The sequence below is a fragment of the Erpetoichthys calabaricus genome, chromosome 10 (assembly GCF_900747795.2).
Source record: "Erpetoichthys calabaricus chromosome 10, fErpCal1.3, whole genome shotgun sequence".
Taxonomy (NCBI): Eukaryota; Metazoa; Chordata; class Cladistia; order Polypteriformes; family Polypteridae; genus Erpetoichthys; species Erpetoichthys calabaricus.
In genome coordinates this window covers 159,565,960-159,582,245 of record NC_041403.2, presented here as the reverse complement: position 1 = coordinate 159,582,245, position 16,286 = coordinate 159,565,960, and positions in this window count along the sequence as shown.

Sequence of the window (16,286 nt, the reverse complement as noted above, 5' to 3'; positions counted from 1 at the left end):
CCCATCTTTGTGGGGAACAGTTTGTGGATGACCGAGCACACACCAGTACACAAAGCACGGTATAAAGAAATGGAGGAGTGAGTTTGGTGTGGAGGAACTTAAGAAGTGGCCTGCACTGAGCCCTGACCTAAACATGATAGAACACCTTTGGGATGAATTAGAACGGAAACTGCGAGTGAGCGAGCCAGGCCTTCTCGTCCAACATCAGTGTCTGACCTCACAAATGCCAACCTGGAAGAATGGTCAAAGATTCCCATAAACACACTCCTACACCTTTGTGGAAAGCCTTTCCAGAAGAGTTGAAGCGGTTATAGGTGCAAAGGGTGGACTAATTCTATATTAAAGCCTACAAATTAAGAAAGGGGTGTCATTAAAGTTCATGTGTGTGTAAAGGCAGGTGTCCCAATAGTTTTGGCAATATCGTGTATGTCCGATTCGATAACTGTGAAACAACGTCCTAGCACAGCTTCACATTTTCATAGTATCTCAAGCTCATCCCTTTTTTCTGACAGCCAACACTGTACTGCCTGATGCAGTTGGTTTCTGAGTAAAGGCTTTATAAGTTCACAGCGTTTAGATGCACTCTCGTCTACTCCAGCAGAAATCAGAAACATCACTGATCATCTTAACACTAAGAAGGCACCAGGATCAGATGGCATCCCAAATGCTGCTCTCAGGGCACTACCTCACAAAGCAATCGTTGCAATAACCAACATTGCCAACGCGGTAATGAGACTAGGACATTTCCCTGAATGCTGGAAAACTGCTGATGTCATAGTTTTGCCTAAGCCAGGAACAAACAGATCTTTCCCACAGAACTACAGACCAATCAGTTTACTTAGTACTCTTGCTAAAACCATTGAGAAAGTAATACTGAAAAGACTCTAAAAATATACAGAACAGCTACAAATAACCAATGAAGAACAACATGGCTTCAGAACTGGACACAGCACCACTCATCAACTCCTGAGAGTAGTGGAATACATCACTGAAGGCTTCAAAACTAATAGATCCACCGGGGCAATCTTCCTTGATATATCCAAAGCATTTGATAAAGTGTGGAACAATGGCCTTCTCTACAAAATGATTAAGGCAGGTATTCCAAATTACTTAGTTCACTTCACAGCTTCTTTTCTTAAAGGAAGAAAATTCCAGATAAAGTTAAATGGCATCAGGTCATCACTCAAGAAAATAACTGCTAGTGTCCCTCAAGGCTCACTACTTTCACCAATCCTCTTCAACATCTTTGTAAGTGATATGCCAAAGACAAGTAGCACAACACTGGCTCAATATGCAGATGATACTGCAGTACTCTACAAGTCCACCCAAACTTGGATTGTCACAAAAAGACTACAAGAGGCAGTCACGACCCTGGAGCAATGGTTTCAAACATGGAGAATCAGCATCAACCCGGAAAAAAGCATTGCAATCCTTTTTAGCAGAAGGCACAAACCACCGCCTGGTACCATAACAATGTTTGGTCGTCCCATCTCATGGCAAAATACCTGGGAGTTATACTGGACAACCGCCTAACGTGGAGAAACCACATCACTGAAAGTAAGAAGATCACTCGGCCAACTGTACCCACTGATGAATAGAAAAAGTAACCTGAACACTACAAACAAAATACTTCTGTACAGAAGCATCATCAGAGCTCAGTTACTGTACTCCGCACCAGTATGGGGATACGCTTCCAATGTACTCATCCGTCAGATTCAGTGCCTCCAAAACAAAGCTATAAGAATGGCACTCAACGCACCATGGTATGTAACCAATGACTTGATTCACCAAGACACCAAATCCCTGTCGATTCAACAGTCCATTCAGAAGAGTTTTATCAAACTATTTACCCAACTAGAAACACACCCAAACAAAACTCATCAAGGGATTCTCCAATATGATAAATGTCAATACAAGAAACACAAAAGACCAAAGGCAATACTGGACGACTAAACACCTAAACCATCCTAAAATTCAGCAACAGGAACTCACACAACCCCTAACCAAAACTGATTGTTATGAGACAAGTTAACATGAATCTCACAGATTATAAAACACAGAGATGAAGGAGTGTGAGAGGCATTGCCTCGGTCCTCCATGAGAGAAGAAAGATTCCAGTCCAATGCACTCTCATCCCACACCACATTCGTCATGTTATGTAAAACATACAACATCTGACAGATGAACCCGTCTACTGTTTGTGAGGTCCAACACTCCTGCAATCCTTATGCCTTGTCACCGCATTTACACTACTGGTCAACATTTTTAGAAAACTAGAAGAAAACTTGCACTCGTCCTGTGTTTTTGTATATGCTATGCCCAGGGCCTGCGCCACCATTAAGGCGAGTTAGTCATTCACTAAGGGAGCAGATCATATTTTGTAGCCGAACAGATTAGCTACCCAACAGTCGGTTGCTGCACTATTAAGCTTGAACTAGGACGCTAAATAACCTCGCACCGGCACTCTTTATACTGCAGTCCGTTGATTTAATAAAGTCGCTTGACTTCATTCGACTCAACTCTGAAATGCCCGCTTCTAGTCCCGATCGCAACAGCTGTCAGTTTCGGAGAATGACCACAAGAGGCCCCTCTAAGCCCCGTTAATCGCACCGACTCTCTCAGTGAAAGAGCGTGGCCTGCTGAAATCTATGAACGTGAGCGACAATCCCATCAACAAGACATGTCACGGAAATAGAGAGCGACCCACTGCTTCGGTCCTTTGTCACCTTGTACGCGTTTCAAAATCCAAACACCAGTAGTAAAAGGAGACACGGACGTGAAGACACAGAAACAGGATTCCGAGCCCCCGAGAACTGCGATCACTCGCGTGTATACGCCGTACTGTGGACGCGCGATTACCCGCTACTGAAACGCCTTTGTTCGCGATCGCTATCCATTTTTCGAGTGTGTGGTCAGACTGCTACTCCTAGAATGAAGATTTGTGGGGGGGGAGCAATTAAAGTTTAATATAAATGTAAATAATACCGTTTAATATTTGCATTTTGCAAATATACTTAAAGGGAAACTTGGAAATGTAGTCTTAGTATGGCAAGGAGTGGCGCATGCTCACTATGTCAAACGTGTACGTCATCACGCTGGCTCTCAAAATGACGTAGTGATGGGCGTTCCGAGTCAGTTTAGTGAACCGACTCCTTGGAACTATCCGTTTAAATTGATCGATTCTTTTGTTTGCGTCGCTTCCTTTACAGGCTGGTATTATTGGAGATTTAATTATACATCATTTTGATATATTGCATGTACATATATACTCTATTTAAACTGGTTTTAAACTAGCTGTGCTAAGACGGGTTGAAGTCTAATGTAATCAAAGTTGACCTCAAGCCCTAAGACCGTTTTCCGTTCCTACCCGACTGTGTCCCAGGAACTCAAGTGTCCTGCACAGAGCCCTGATCTCAACCATACTGAACACTTTTGAAAGAACATTTTTAAACCTTCTTTAAATCATATTTTTGAAAAATTGAGAGCACCGCTTCCTCATGAATCTTGGGTTTAAATCATCTCCATGTGCTGCTTGCGTGCTTTTCCTGTGTATTTGTGGGTTTTCCTTCCACATCTCCAACTATCTTCTGGTGAGGTGGGCTGGCAATTCCTAAATAGCCCTACCAGTGTGATAAGTGGGCCATAGGACATTCTGGCCTTAGCCATCTAGTATATACTAAAAGCAATTTTGACACCATAAAGTCCTGTTACGGCTCAAAATAGTTAATACGGATCGATTCATATTTTATTGTGACAGACTGTCACTTAATTACTTAAGCATTAAGTATTGTGGCGAGGCTAAACATGAAGAAAGACTACTGGAAAAAAAAAGACAACACCCTCACAGTCAGAAACGCACTTGGTCACTAGAAAAGGGGAGACTCTCTTTTAGCTTACCTGGTAGACATGGCTTTGCCTTCCACTTGCAGTTCAGTGGTCCATACACATATCCCACAGTTCTGAGTAGGCACCACCAAGACGGTTGTTGCCCAAGCGCATTCTTCTCTGGTGACATAAGGGGGCTCGTCCAGAATTTACTTACATATGGGGTGGGGAGCCCATATTTGCTGATGACATTGTGATCTGTAGCGATAGTAGGGAGCAGGTTGAGGAGACCCTGGAGAGGTGGAGAACTGCTCTACAGAGGAGAGGAGTGAAGGTCTGTAGGAACAAGACAGAATACATGTGTGTGAATGAGAGGGAGGTCAGTGGAATGGTGAGGATACAGGGAGTAGAGCTGGTGAAGGTGGAGGAGTTTAAACACCTGGGATCAACACTACAGAGTAATGGGGAGTGTGGAAGAGAAGTGAAGAAGAGAGTGCAGGCAGGGTGGAATGGGTGGCGAAGAGTGTCAGGAGCGATTTGTGACAGACGGGTATCAGCAAGAGTGAAAGGGAAGGTCTACAGGACGGTAGTGAGACCAGCTATGTTATATGGGCTGGAGATGGTGGCACTGACCAGAAAGCAGGAGACAGAGCTGGAGGTAGCAGAGTTAAAGATACTAAGATTTGCATTGAGTGTGACGAGGATGGACAGGATTAGAAATGAGGACATTAGAGGGTCAGCTCAAGTTGAATGGCTGGGAGACAAAGTCAGAGAGGCGAGATTATGTTGGTTTGGACATGTGCAGAGGAGAGATGCTGGGTATATTGGGGGAAGGATGCTAAGGATAGAACTGCCAGGCAAGAGAAAAAGAGGAAGGCCTAACAGGAGGTTTATGGATGTGGTGAGAGAGGACATGTAGGTGATGGGTGTAACAGAACAAGATGGGGAGGACAGGAAGATATGGATGAAGATGATCTGCTGTGGCAACCCCTAAAAGGAACAGCTGAAAGAAGAAGATGGAGTGGGGAGCCCACTGCAGGAAGAAGCCTGATTGGTCACTAAGAGACTGGGAGGGTGTGGTCACTTCGCTCAACTTTACTCTACACTCACTACTACATTTTCCTTAAAAGTTAGTCTCCGTTTTTGACTTTTGTCCACACTACATTGCCATTTTTAACCCCTGTGTTGCACCAAATGGTGAGCTTTGAAAACAATGACTTTATAATGTTGTTCTGAGTGGTTTGGGCTTACTTGGTGAGCAGGATCCAAACAGGGAAGGGTCACAAAGAGTCTCTGTCCCGGATTGTTTTCCTCTGTTAGGCATAACCAATCTCTCTATTATAATAAAAAAATCCTGGGACGAGACGCGACTTTTTCAGAGAGATGCATTCAAGTCCTGCGAGACGAGACTTTGTGCCAAGAGATTTAACCAGGGTTTGCATGTTCTCCCCGTGTCTGCGTGGGTTTCCTCCCACAGTCCAAAGACATGCAGGTTAGGTGGATTGGCGATTCTAAATTGGCCCTAGTGTGTGCTTGGTGTGTGGGTATGTTTGTGTGTGTCCTGCGGTGGGTTGGCTCCCTGCCCAGGATTGATTCCTGCCTTGTGCCCTGTGTTGGCTGGGATTGGCTCCAGCAGACCCCCGTGACCCTGTGTTCGGATTCAGCGGGTTGGAAAATAGATGGATGGATTTAACCAGGCCCGGGGCCAGAAGTAAAAGACAAAGAGTAGATGACAAAGCAGAACGTTGTAAAGAATTCAAAAACGTTGGCCCTTTACACATGCAGAGCAGATTAGAGATAATGGAAGTACAAAATTCGAAAGTCTCAAAAAAAATGATAGCAAAGATCGCATTAGCGCAAACAAATGGAAATTACTCGGTGAAATAACGGAACAGCAAAAAGAGATAAAGTTTAAATCCAAACAATATATTTAAAGTCAGAGACGTGTAGATCATCGAATTCGTGTTGCCATCAGGGAAAAGTAGTGTTTCTTCCCACTAAAGAGGCGTATCCGCGAGAATTAAGAAATGTTGTTTGGTGAAAGTGAAATCCACATATGCGAGCGACAGAGACGTGAAGTGGCTGGCACGTAGCGCAAGATAGAGGGGTTGGCGAGCGAAGCCCCCTAGTATTCTAATATCACAGAAATGTTTTCGATGGTGGTTATTGTGTTGCTTACCTGTGTGAATACTGCATGTGTGTGTAAAAGGAAAATAATTTACTGGTCACTACACTTTTGCAATAAATCCCGTGGCAGGCAGTGGAGGACACTTCCGCTTCACGTTTCCACCGACACACATTTGCCCAGCATAGGCAACGTCATACGTATATTCAGGGACACTTTCGTAAAAGATGCGAAAAATGTTAGTGAGGATGGAGTCATTTCACTGACATTTTGTTGGAACACAATGTAGAGAGAGCTTTCAGGAAAATGAAAAATCAGGAAGGTAAGCAATTCTCGATAACATTCCAGAACATATTTTTAAGATCTTGTGGCGTTCAATTTGCAACAGTGTCCATGGTAATGTTTCATTTGCTTTTAACCGAGTCTGTTGCTCCAACATGCTTTAAAAAGGTCCAAATGACCTTTGTCTCTCATCCAAGGATACCGTTGTAATGTAAAATTTTGCGTATAACTTAATATTTTGTATATCTTTATTTGTATGTTAGGGAAAGCAATGAAATTTAGTGTTACATTAGTGAGAAGCATTCATGTTTACCCCAAAAACAACCTCTTACTTAACCTCACTCTCTCTCTCTTACTAACATCTGATGAAGACGCGTCTCACACCATGAACAACACAATGAAGAGCGCAGCACGGCAGCCATGTTGAACAGGCACTTCGGCCTGTTTTCAATGGAAAGCTGACCACAAATGATGCCTTAACTAGTGACATTTTTAAGTAAATAAAAAGTCCGTGTGCCGCCTGAAACTACACATCACTATTTAATCAGGTTGTATGGTTGCCAATATTCAAATGTACTTTGCATATTGTTATTATTTATGAATGTTACCAATAATACATTGTTTAAATTGTAACTTAACTCCTGCTTGTCTTTTACTACACCTAATTGCCTGAGGTTATACATGTAGAAGGGAAGGTGGGGAGAAGTTATATGGTACAGTACCTTATAAACAGTGGTAAGTCTGGGAGATTTGAGGCATTCTGACAAAGGCTGCATATTAATAATACAAAAGGGGAAAGTAGAGCAATTTATTACTCTACGTAGACAAAACAGCCAGCAACGATGGATTCCACTTTCCCAGATGTCACTTTTCAATCATGGCAATTTCCTGGTGGAAGCTTTCTCCATGTTCATTTCTGAATGCACTAAGATGAGCAGAGAGGAAGTCCATGTATGAATGAAGAAAATTAATCTTTAGCTTCATGTTGAACTCTGTGGTTTTGCACAGTTGAAGTACTGTATGTTGTCAGCCAGATGGATGTAGTAGCCAAGAAAATCCTCTGACTCCAATAACAGATCTTCAAACCAGTGGTCATAAATTACAGGTCTGATTTGTGGACCAACAAAAATGCCTTTCTTAATCTTTGCATCATTCATGGAAATTCTTCACCACTGGTTTTCATTGCTTTAACTTCCTTTTATTAGTGTAAATTCTACTCAAAGGTAAACGTATCTTTGTTGGGTCGATAAGAGGTTACTGTATATGGCACAATTTTCTGCCTCGGAATGAAATGCTTAAGGAGCAGCGAGTTCTCTCTCTAGCTGTTGTATGCTATACCTACACTTATAATATGAAAGGAAATTACAAAAATAGCCACATAGTTGCAATAAAATATAGGATAGGAAAGTTTAAAGGTAATTTTTTTTTTTATGATGAGCTGGCCAAAATCCACAAGATAGTTCCAAAAGTGTCCCGGAAGCAAAAATCTTTGTTGTCTGGTCATTTTCAGTCCTTCACTTCTTCCCCCTCTTCCATCTCTTACCCAAATACATTACTAATACAGATACAATTACGTAAGTATTTGGAGAGTGACAATTTTCAGAATTTTGGTTCTGTAAGCCACCACAATGGATGTGAAATAAAGCAATCCTGTGATTAAGTGCAGAATTTCAGCTTTAAGGGGTTTACCAAAATATATAAGCCGTTTAGGAATGACAAACATTCTTATACGTAGATCCCCTATTTTCAGGGTCTCACAAGTATTTGGCGTTTTGACTGATAAGCTATTCCATAGCCAGGTGGGAGAAATTCCCTCATTATTACATTAACTATTAAGCAGTTAGAAGGTCTCAAGTTGCAAGTGTGGAATTAGCATTTGGAAGCCATCACTGTGAACTCTCATTGTGAGGTCCAAAGAGCTGTTCATTCAGGTAAAAACAGGCCATCATTAGGCCAAGAAAACAAAAACCCTTTGGAGAAACAGCAGAAACACCACGAGTGGTCATATCAACCATTAGGTACATTCTTAAAAAGAAGGAATACACTAGTTAACTCAGCAACTCCAGAAGGCCTGGATAATCATGGAAGACCGCTGTGCTAGATGATTGCACATTTCATTCCATGGTGACAAAGACCCCCTTCACAACATTTAGCCAATCCAGGAACTCTCTCTGGGAGATAGACCTATCATTGCCAAAGTCTACACTCAAGAGGAGACTTCATGAAAGCAACAGAGGTTTAGCACAAGGGGCATACCACTGGTAAACCTCAAACATAGGAAGGACAGATTATATTTTGCCAAAAAATATTTTTTAAAAGCCTGTCCAGTTCTGGAACACTTTTCTTTGGACAAAGGAAACTAAGATCAATACATACCAGTATGACAGAAAGAGAAGAGTATGAAGAAAAGAAGAAACAGCTCCTGATCCGATGCAAACCACATCATCTGTGAAACATGGTGTAGGCCGTGACATGGGCATTCTGACTGACTGTCAATGGAAGTCGGTCACTGGCAGTTATTGATGATATGACTGTTGGCAAAAGTAGCAGGATGAGTTCTGAAGTATCCAGGGCTGTACTGTCTTCCCAGATTCACACAAATGCTGCACAACCGATAGAATAGTACAGAAGGACATTGAGCCAAAACATACTGTGGCAGCACACCAAGTGTTTTTTGAGGCAAAGAAGTGGAATCTTCTTCAATGGACAAGTCAATCCCCATGACCTCAACCCCACTGGACATGAAGTTCACATGCTGAAGACAAAACTGATGGCAGAAAGTCCAACAAAGAAGCAGCACCAGAAGACAGCTGCAGTAAAGCCCTGGCAAAGCATCAGTAGGGTGGAAACCCAAAACTTGGAGAAGGCAGTGGGTTTAGACTTCAGGCAGTCATTGACTACATGTAAAGGATTTTCACTGATATACTGAAAATTATCATTATATTTGTTAAAGTTTGTCCAGATACTTTGGACCATGCATAAAAATGTCTGTTATTACTAAATGGCTTGCATGATATTTATGGTAAACTCCTTAAAGCTGAAAAGTCTGCAGGTGCTGGTCATAAAATTAGAATATCATGACAAAGTTGATTTATTTCAGTAATTCCATTCAAAAAGTGAAACTTTTTTTTTTTGTTCTTTGTTTCGCCTTATACAATTTCTTGTATTAGGAATTTGGTAGTTTTCGCCTACCCCTTGGGGTCAGAGCGCAGGGTCAGCCATTGTACAGCGCCCCTGGAGCAATTACAGGTTAAGGGCCTTGCTCAAGGGCCCAGCAGAGCAGGATCTCTTTTGGCAGTGACGGGGATTTGAACCGGCAACCTTCGGGATACCAGAGCAGATCCTTAGCCTCAGAGCCACCACTCGGCCCCAAGCTTGTATATTAGATTCATTCATTACACACAGACTGATGTATTTCAAATGTTTATTTCTTTTAATGTCGATGATTATAACTGACAACTAATGAAAGTCCCAAATTCAGTATCTCGGAAAATTAGAATATTGTGAAAAGGTTCAATATTGAAGACACCTGGTGCCACACTCTAATCAACTAACCTGCAAAAGCCTTTAAATGGTCTCTCAGTCGAGTTCTGTAGGCTACACAATCATGGGGAAGACTGCTGACTTGACAGTTGTCCAAAAGATGACCATTGACACCTTGCACAAGGAGGGCAAGACACAAAAGCTCATTGCTGAAGAGGCTGGCTGTTCACAGAGCTCTGTGTCCAAGCACATTAATAGAGAGGCGAAGGGAAGGACAAGATGTGGTAGAAAAAAGTGCACAAGCAATAGGGATAACCGCACCCTGGAGAGGATTGTGAAACAAAACCCATTCAAAAATGTGGGGGAGATTCACAAAGAGTGGACTGCAGCTGGAGTCAGTGCTTCAAGAACCACCACGCACAGACGTATGCAAGACATGGGTTTCTGCTGTCGCATTCCTTGTGTCAAGCCACTCTTGAACAAGAGACAGCGTCAGAAGCGTCTCGCCTTTGGACTGCTGCTGAGTGGTCCAAAGTTATGTTCTCTGATGAAAGTAAATTTTGCATTTCCTTTGGAAATCAAGGTCCCAGAGTCTGGAGGAAGAGAGGAGAGGCACAGAATCCACCTTGCGTGAGGTCCAGTGTAAAGTTTCCACAGTCAGTGATGGTTTGGGGTGCCATGTCATCTGCTGGTGTTGGTCCACTGTGTTTTCTGAGGTTCAAGATCAACGCGGCCGTCTACGAGGAAGTTTTAGAGCACTTCATGCTTCCTGCTGCTGACGAACTTCATGGAGATGCAGATTTCATTTTCCAACAGGACCTGGCAACTGCACACAGTGCCAAAGCTACCAGTAAATGATTTAACTCTTTTAGGGCTAATTATTTTTACTTCCTTTTGTCCCAGGGCTGAATATTTTTCCAAAAAAACTCTAAATTCTAAAAAGTACAGAAAGCAAAGGTTTCACGCAAAAATCAATATAAAATAAATATTTATGACAAATGTCACTCTTTATGCTTCATAAGCCCCTACAACAGGCATATTCACATAGTTATTACATACGTGTTTGTCCCATCACTCATAGGCTGAAAGGCACTTTCTGGTAAAGTGAAGTAGTCAAGTGGCTGCTGATCCGTTGTGTCCACCAGCAGGCCGCGTCGTTTGGTAAAGTCCAGTTGCCTGTTTGTCTCCCACGGATCGATGTCTGTGTAGTCTTCCCAAGGTGAATGTTTTTGTAGGCGCATCAGCTGCATGAGTGTGTCCAGCACTACGATTAACTGGCGACCGGTCAGCTGATGCAAGTACCTGACTTTTGTTTTTCCATCTCTAGATCACTTGTATCAAAATCGGAGTTTGATAAGTCAGAGTCCTATTCAGCAATAATATGTAAAAAATAAAGAAATAAATAATACACACAGAGTATTTCGCTTTGTGCATTTGCTTCACTCTCTCATACCATTTGTCGATGCCATTCTAGACGTTGCTTACTCTACGCTACTCAGGCACACGCAGGGTTTCAATGTCAAGTCAACGAGTCTAACAGTCCTCCGAGCAAAGAGGGTTGCCCTCTGCTTCTGATATCCTTTCTCAACCCCTTGTGTTGACAAAAGTCGACATCTGCCCTAAAAGAGTTAAGGACCATGGTATCCCTGTTCTTGATTGGTCAGCAAACTCGCCTGACCTTAACCCCATAGAAAATCTATGGGGTATTGTGAAGAGGAAGATGCAATACGCCAGACCCAACAATTCAGAAGAGCTGAAGGCCACTATCAGAGCAACATGGGCTCTCATAACACCTGAGCAGTGCCACAGACTGATCGACTCCATGCCATGCCGCATTGCTGCAGTAATCCAGGCCAAAGGAGTCACAACTAAATATTGAGTGCTGTACATGCTCATACTTTTCATGTTCATACTTTTCAGTTGGCCAATATTTCTAAAAATCCTTTTTTTGCATCGGTCTTAATTGATATTCTACTTTTCCGAGATACTGAATTTGGGACTTTCATTAGTTGTCAGTTATAATCATCAACATTAAAAGAATTTGAAATACATCAGTCTGTGTGTAATGAATGAATCTAATATACAAGTTTCACTTTTTGAATGGAATTACTGAAATAAATCAACTTTGTCATGATATTCTAATTTTATGACCAGCACCTGTACAATCATATCTTGACGCTTTGTTTCAAATCCAATGTGATGGCGTACAGAGCCAAAATTTTTGTAAATTGTGTCACTATCCAAATACTTATTGATCCAACAGTACTTCATGATGAACACATACAGGTGTAAATGGGACCAGGTTAAAAGGTGAACTGTAGGTTCTTGCAATTTTCAAGCAATTAAATGTGGCTGCAGCTATTTTAGATTAGGAGATGCAGTTAAGGGTTATAAATCTTAACAAGTGAATTTCCCCTTGGGATTAATAAAGTATCTATCTATGCAAAACACACAAATGTTGCCTAAATTGTAATTGCATTAGTAGTAATAATTGGCTTGTAAATAACAAACTGGACTGAAATAGAAATCTGTAGCCACAACAGGAACCAAACAATGACAGCACAAGGGGATTAAACCACAACTGAGAGAATCAAAACAATTAACTATGTTGGAGTCGAGTGCACACTTTGTTTCAGAAGTCGTCATCTTCAAAGTCCATTCCCTTGGGACTTCAAGAAACTGTTTTAGGGAAGGGTAACATGAGAAACGGACAACAAGTGACACCATTTTATGAAATCCATTCTCTTTTTTCCCATTTTATTATCAATAATAAGATATTGTGGCTATATTGATTGCACTTGTCCATTCATTTTAATAACATTTCCCCACCCTTGAAAAAAATAATAAAATAACCGTTTAAACATATTCATAAAATAAAAATTTTAGAAAGATCCCACTGTGAGAAAATAAGTCCATTTGATTGATAGATGGGAAACGAGGAGAGACAGGACCAATAGCATAAAGCCCCATTTCAGACTGATCACGGGGGCCAGTTCAAGACATCACAGTGTATATTTTCAAATTTACCCTCAAAATCTCCCCCCCCCCCCCATCTTTAACTGCAAAACCTGAAACCTGCAGCTTCCAAATGCCAGAGTATGCCATCAAAAATATTACACTACAACTCTGGTGAGGAACTGTTTCCATTCAGGTAATCCACATGCAGCTGTGCAAAGTCCACAATTACAAAACAAAAAAAATAACGTTGCCACACTGTAGTGCCCTTCTGCTTTCAGATTTAGTGCATGTTTATTTGGCGTGAATTAAATTTGGACAGAGTGAAGTGTTTTATAATTGCGCTTCTGTCCACAATGGCATGTATGGGACACCTAAAGTCACCCACACAGCACCCAACTCATACAACTGCAGTCAATTTACGGGGTGAAATATAAGATAAGCCTCAAGTACAACTGTCTTGGTTCAGAAATTGATTTGAGTCCCCACCACAAGCAGATATGGCAAACACATATTGGAACAGCTAAAATATAACTGATACAAGTGTTGGCAGCCTGGAGGAGAAATTCTTTTTTTTATATAAACAAAATGGGGGGGGGGGGGGGGGGGGCGCAAGGGTGGGAAGCAGCAAACTTCTGAACAGTCTCTGACGGTGCATTTCGTACATCTGCTCCACCTGGGACAACTTTATTACATACTCAGCCTCATCAAGGTAGCATCACACACACACACATGCTGGTCACTCCCTTTAGCAAAAACTGCAGACAGACATTTCAACCAGAAACTAAGAAGTGAACCAGAAAACAATTCATGTAGAGCAAAGGGACAGTGAGGGCAGCATGCACACGAGGCTCAGACAGCCTCTTCCCATGGATTCTACTCCATTAAAATTGACAGCCACTTATGTGTGCGATTCATCTAGTGCCTTACTCATCCCTCCTCTAAATCTACAGACACATACACTGTGATGCACTGAAACGCAGTGGTTCAGGGTCGGGATTTGAGTGTCATGTGACAGATGACATATTAAAAAAACATTTTGTATAAAACCTGGCACAAGTTTTCAAACCTTATTTGAAGATTTAATTGGCTACAGCTGCCTGCCTTCTTGATACTCGAACAAGTGCAGCACCCAGGATTTATACATATTTGGATGAAAAAAGCATTACTATCAATGTTCTTGGTTATAAGGGAAGAATACAAAAGTTCAAACACACTACAACCTTCATTATCCATTATGTCTGAATAGTAATTTTCTATATCATAGGGCTGATGCTATACTTTTAAATGCACTACTTTTGAACCTTTCATTTATATGAACAATTAGCGTACATACTGGATACTGCCTCTCTCTCTCTTTGTTCCTGACTGTTGGTTTATGGGATTAAAGGTAGCAGTTGCACCTTTAACTGTGAAAGGTATAAGTTTTACAGTCACAGAGGAGAAAGTCTACACTTTGAAGATTGGTGTCTGACTGGCAGTGATTTATTGCAAAAAGAGAAAGATGTGTTCACAGAAGAAGACAGACAAGTTTAAAAATTGAAAGGTATCCTTACAGATAAGCCTAGTAAGCAACTGTCTGTTGGGTCTTTTAAGATTAGACAAAGTGAAACAACAAAATATGCTGTGGTTTGCTTCAGCTACCAACATCAGCAGCTGATTCTTTTGTGTTTGGGCTATTTTTTTTTTTTTTTTAAATCATGCAAATAAGTAAAATCTATTTTGAGCATGTCTGATTATCAAAGAAGAGACATGCTTAAGCTATTCTGTTATCAGAATAAACATTAAATTTTAAATTTATGAAAAAGTGACAAATGGCACAGGTCAGTATTATTCAACTTTAGGGTTATTACTACTGTATGCTGACCCAAACATGCCCCCCCCCCCCCCCCACTATAAAATTCCATAATAATATAGGTGTGTGCCCTTTAGGCTAGCAGCTGCAATATAAAATGTACATAAAAAAAGTATTTGGACATTCTTATTTTGACTGCCTTAAAAAAGGGCCAAATTTAATGTGCTAAATTTAACAGTTTCTGGGTAAAGGACTCAAATTACAGTCATAATGGGCTGTTAAGTTAATGGTAGAAGAAACAATATGCGAGCAGGAAGGGGGTGAGGGAGACACCCAAAACCAGCACAATCTCACATTGTAATATTTGCTAACACACCTATGGCCCTTTAGTCTATAAAACCACTCTGTCCAGACACAATGTATGTATAACTGTATACATAAGACAGTGCTTACTAATATCTCTCATACAAAAGAAACACACACACACACACACCCACCCCTTGATAATTACTGCATAGAGGCCATTCCAGGCAAGTCTATTTGGAGACATCAGATAATTGCACGCTGAATTATTAGACACAATCAGGGATATGGGGAACTTTGCCTGTATAGTGCATCTTGCTAGGGGAAGGAAAAAACAGTCACTTCAAAGAAACTTTGGGAAGCTACTGCTTCGGCATCAGGATACTCCTGTTGCAGAAACACAGATGTCAATACACACTGCTCAAATATTCATGGCCCACCTTTTGGGTATGTGTCACTGTAAGGCAACTCGTTGGAGCTGTTGACATTGGACAATGATTTTACACAAAATATGGTGGTTTGGAGGAGCCAAGCCAACGGAGTAATCTATATCAGGGACTACATACTGCTTCAGTGCAGCAGGCATGGTAAGACATTCATTCTATATCTCAGAGGCACACAGTTTACAAAATGGTCAAACTGAAAAATGTACCTACTCACTATGGCCTTTGCTCCAAAAGGCGCAGGGCTTCTTAACTTATCACATTCATTTTGAAACTGCATTTCTGTCGAAAAAATATTCAGCTGAGAAATCAATTTCAGTAATACTGAAGGCTGCAGAGACATTGTTTATTAATGCTTCCAGGGTGTTCAGTTTATTGTTTTTTCTTCTTTCCCCTGAAAGAATTTCACTTTGCAAAGGCAAATAAATATTTCCATCAACACGGTCTTCTAAAAATAGAAAGTAAAATTTTCATATACCAAGCCCTGCATGTTGATCTCAATGTCCTTAAAATCTGCTTATGCCTCACTCACTATTTGGTCATAAAATATTTACACCACCTGAAACAGCTCCCAGTGTCCAAAGTTGCCCCAGACCTACACTGCTAATTTCTTTTCTTGCACACTGCTTCCCACAGATCTTTGCAGCTTATTTTGCCCTTAATCTTAAAGGTCAGGTATTTAACAGAAAAGGTTTTTAATTTAATTCCAATTCAGGTTAAACCAACATCATTCACACCTTCAAGGCATGTAGAATGTATGGGTAGATGCCCATTTTAAAATTTTACCTGCATGGTAAAACTAAAAAAACACAAAAACTACAGACAAACATTAGTCCTCAGTCCTGCCCACACAGTAAATGAAATGAACAGGAAGTCCAAAAGAAAAAGAGGGCATGTGGACTCTCCAAACTGCTACCGAGTTATGCTATGCCAAGTTACAATTCATGGATGGATTGGCAAAATTTAACTGATACTGAACATATTCAGTCTTGTGTTAAAATAGTTATAGGCAACAGAGGGGTAACTGCCCAATGAGCCACCCGAGCTCTTGGCTAGTTTTTTTTTTTTTCCCTCC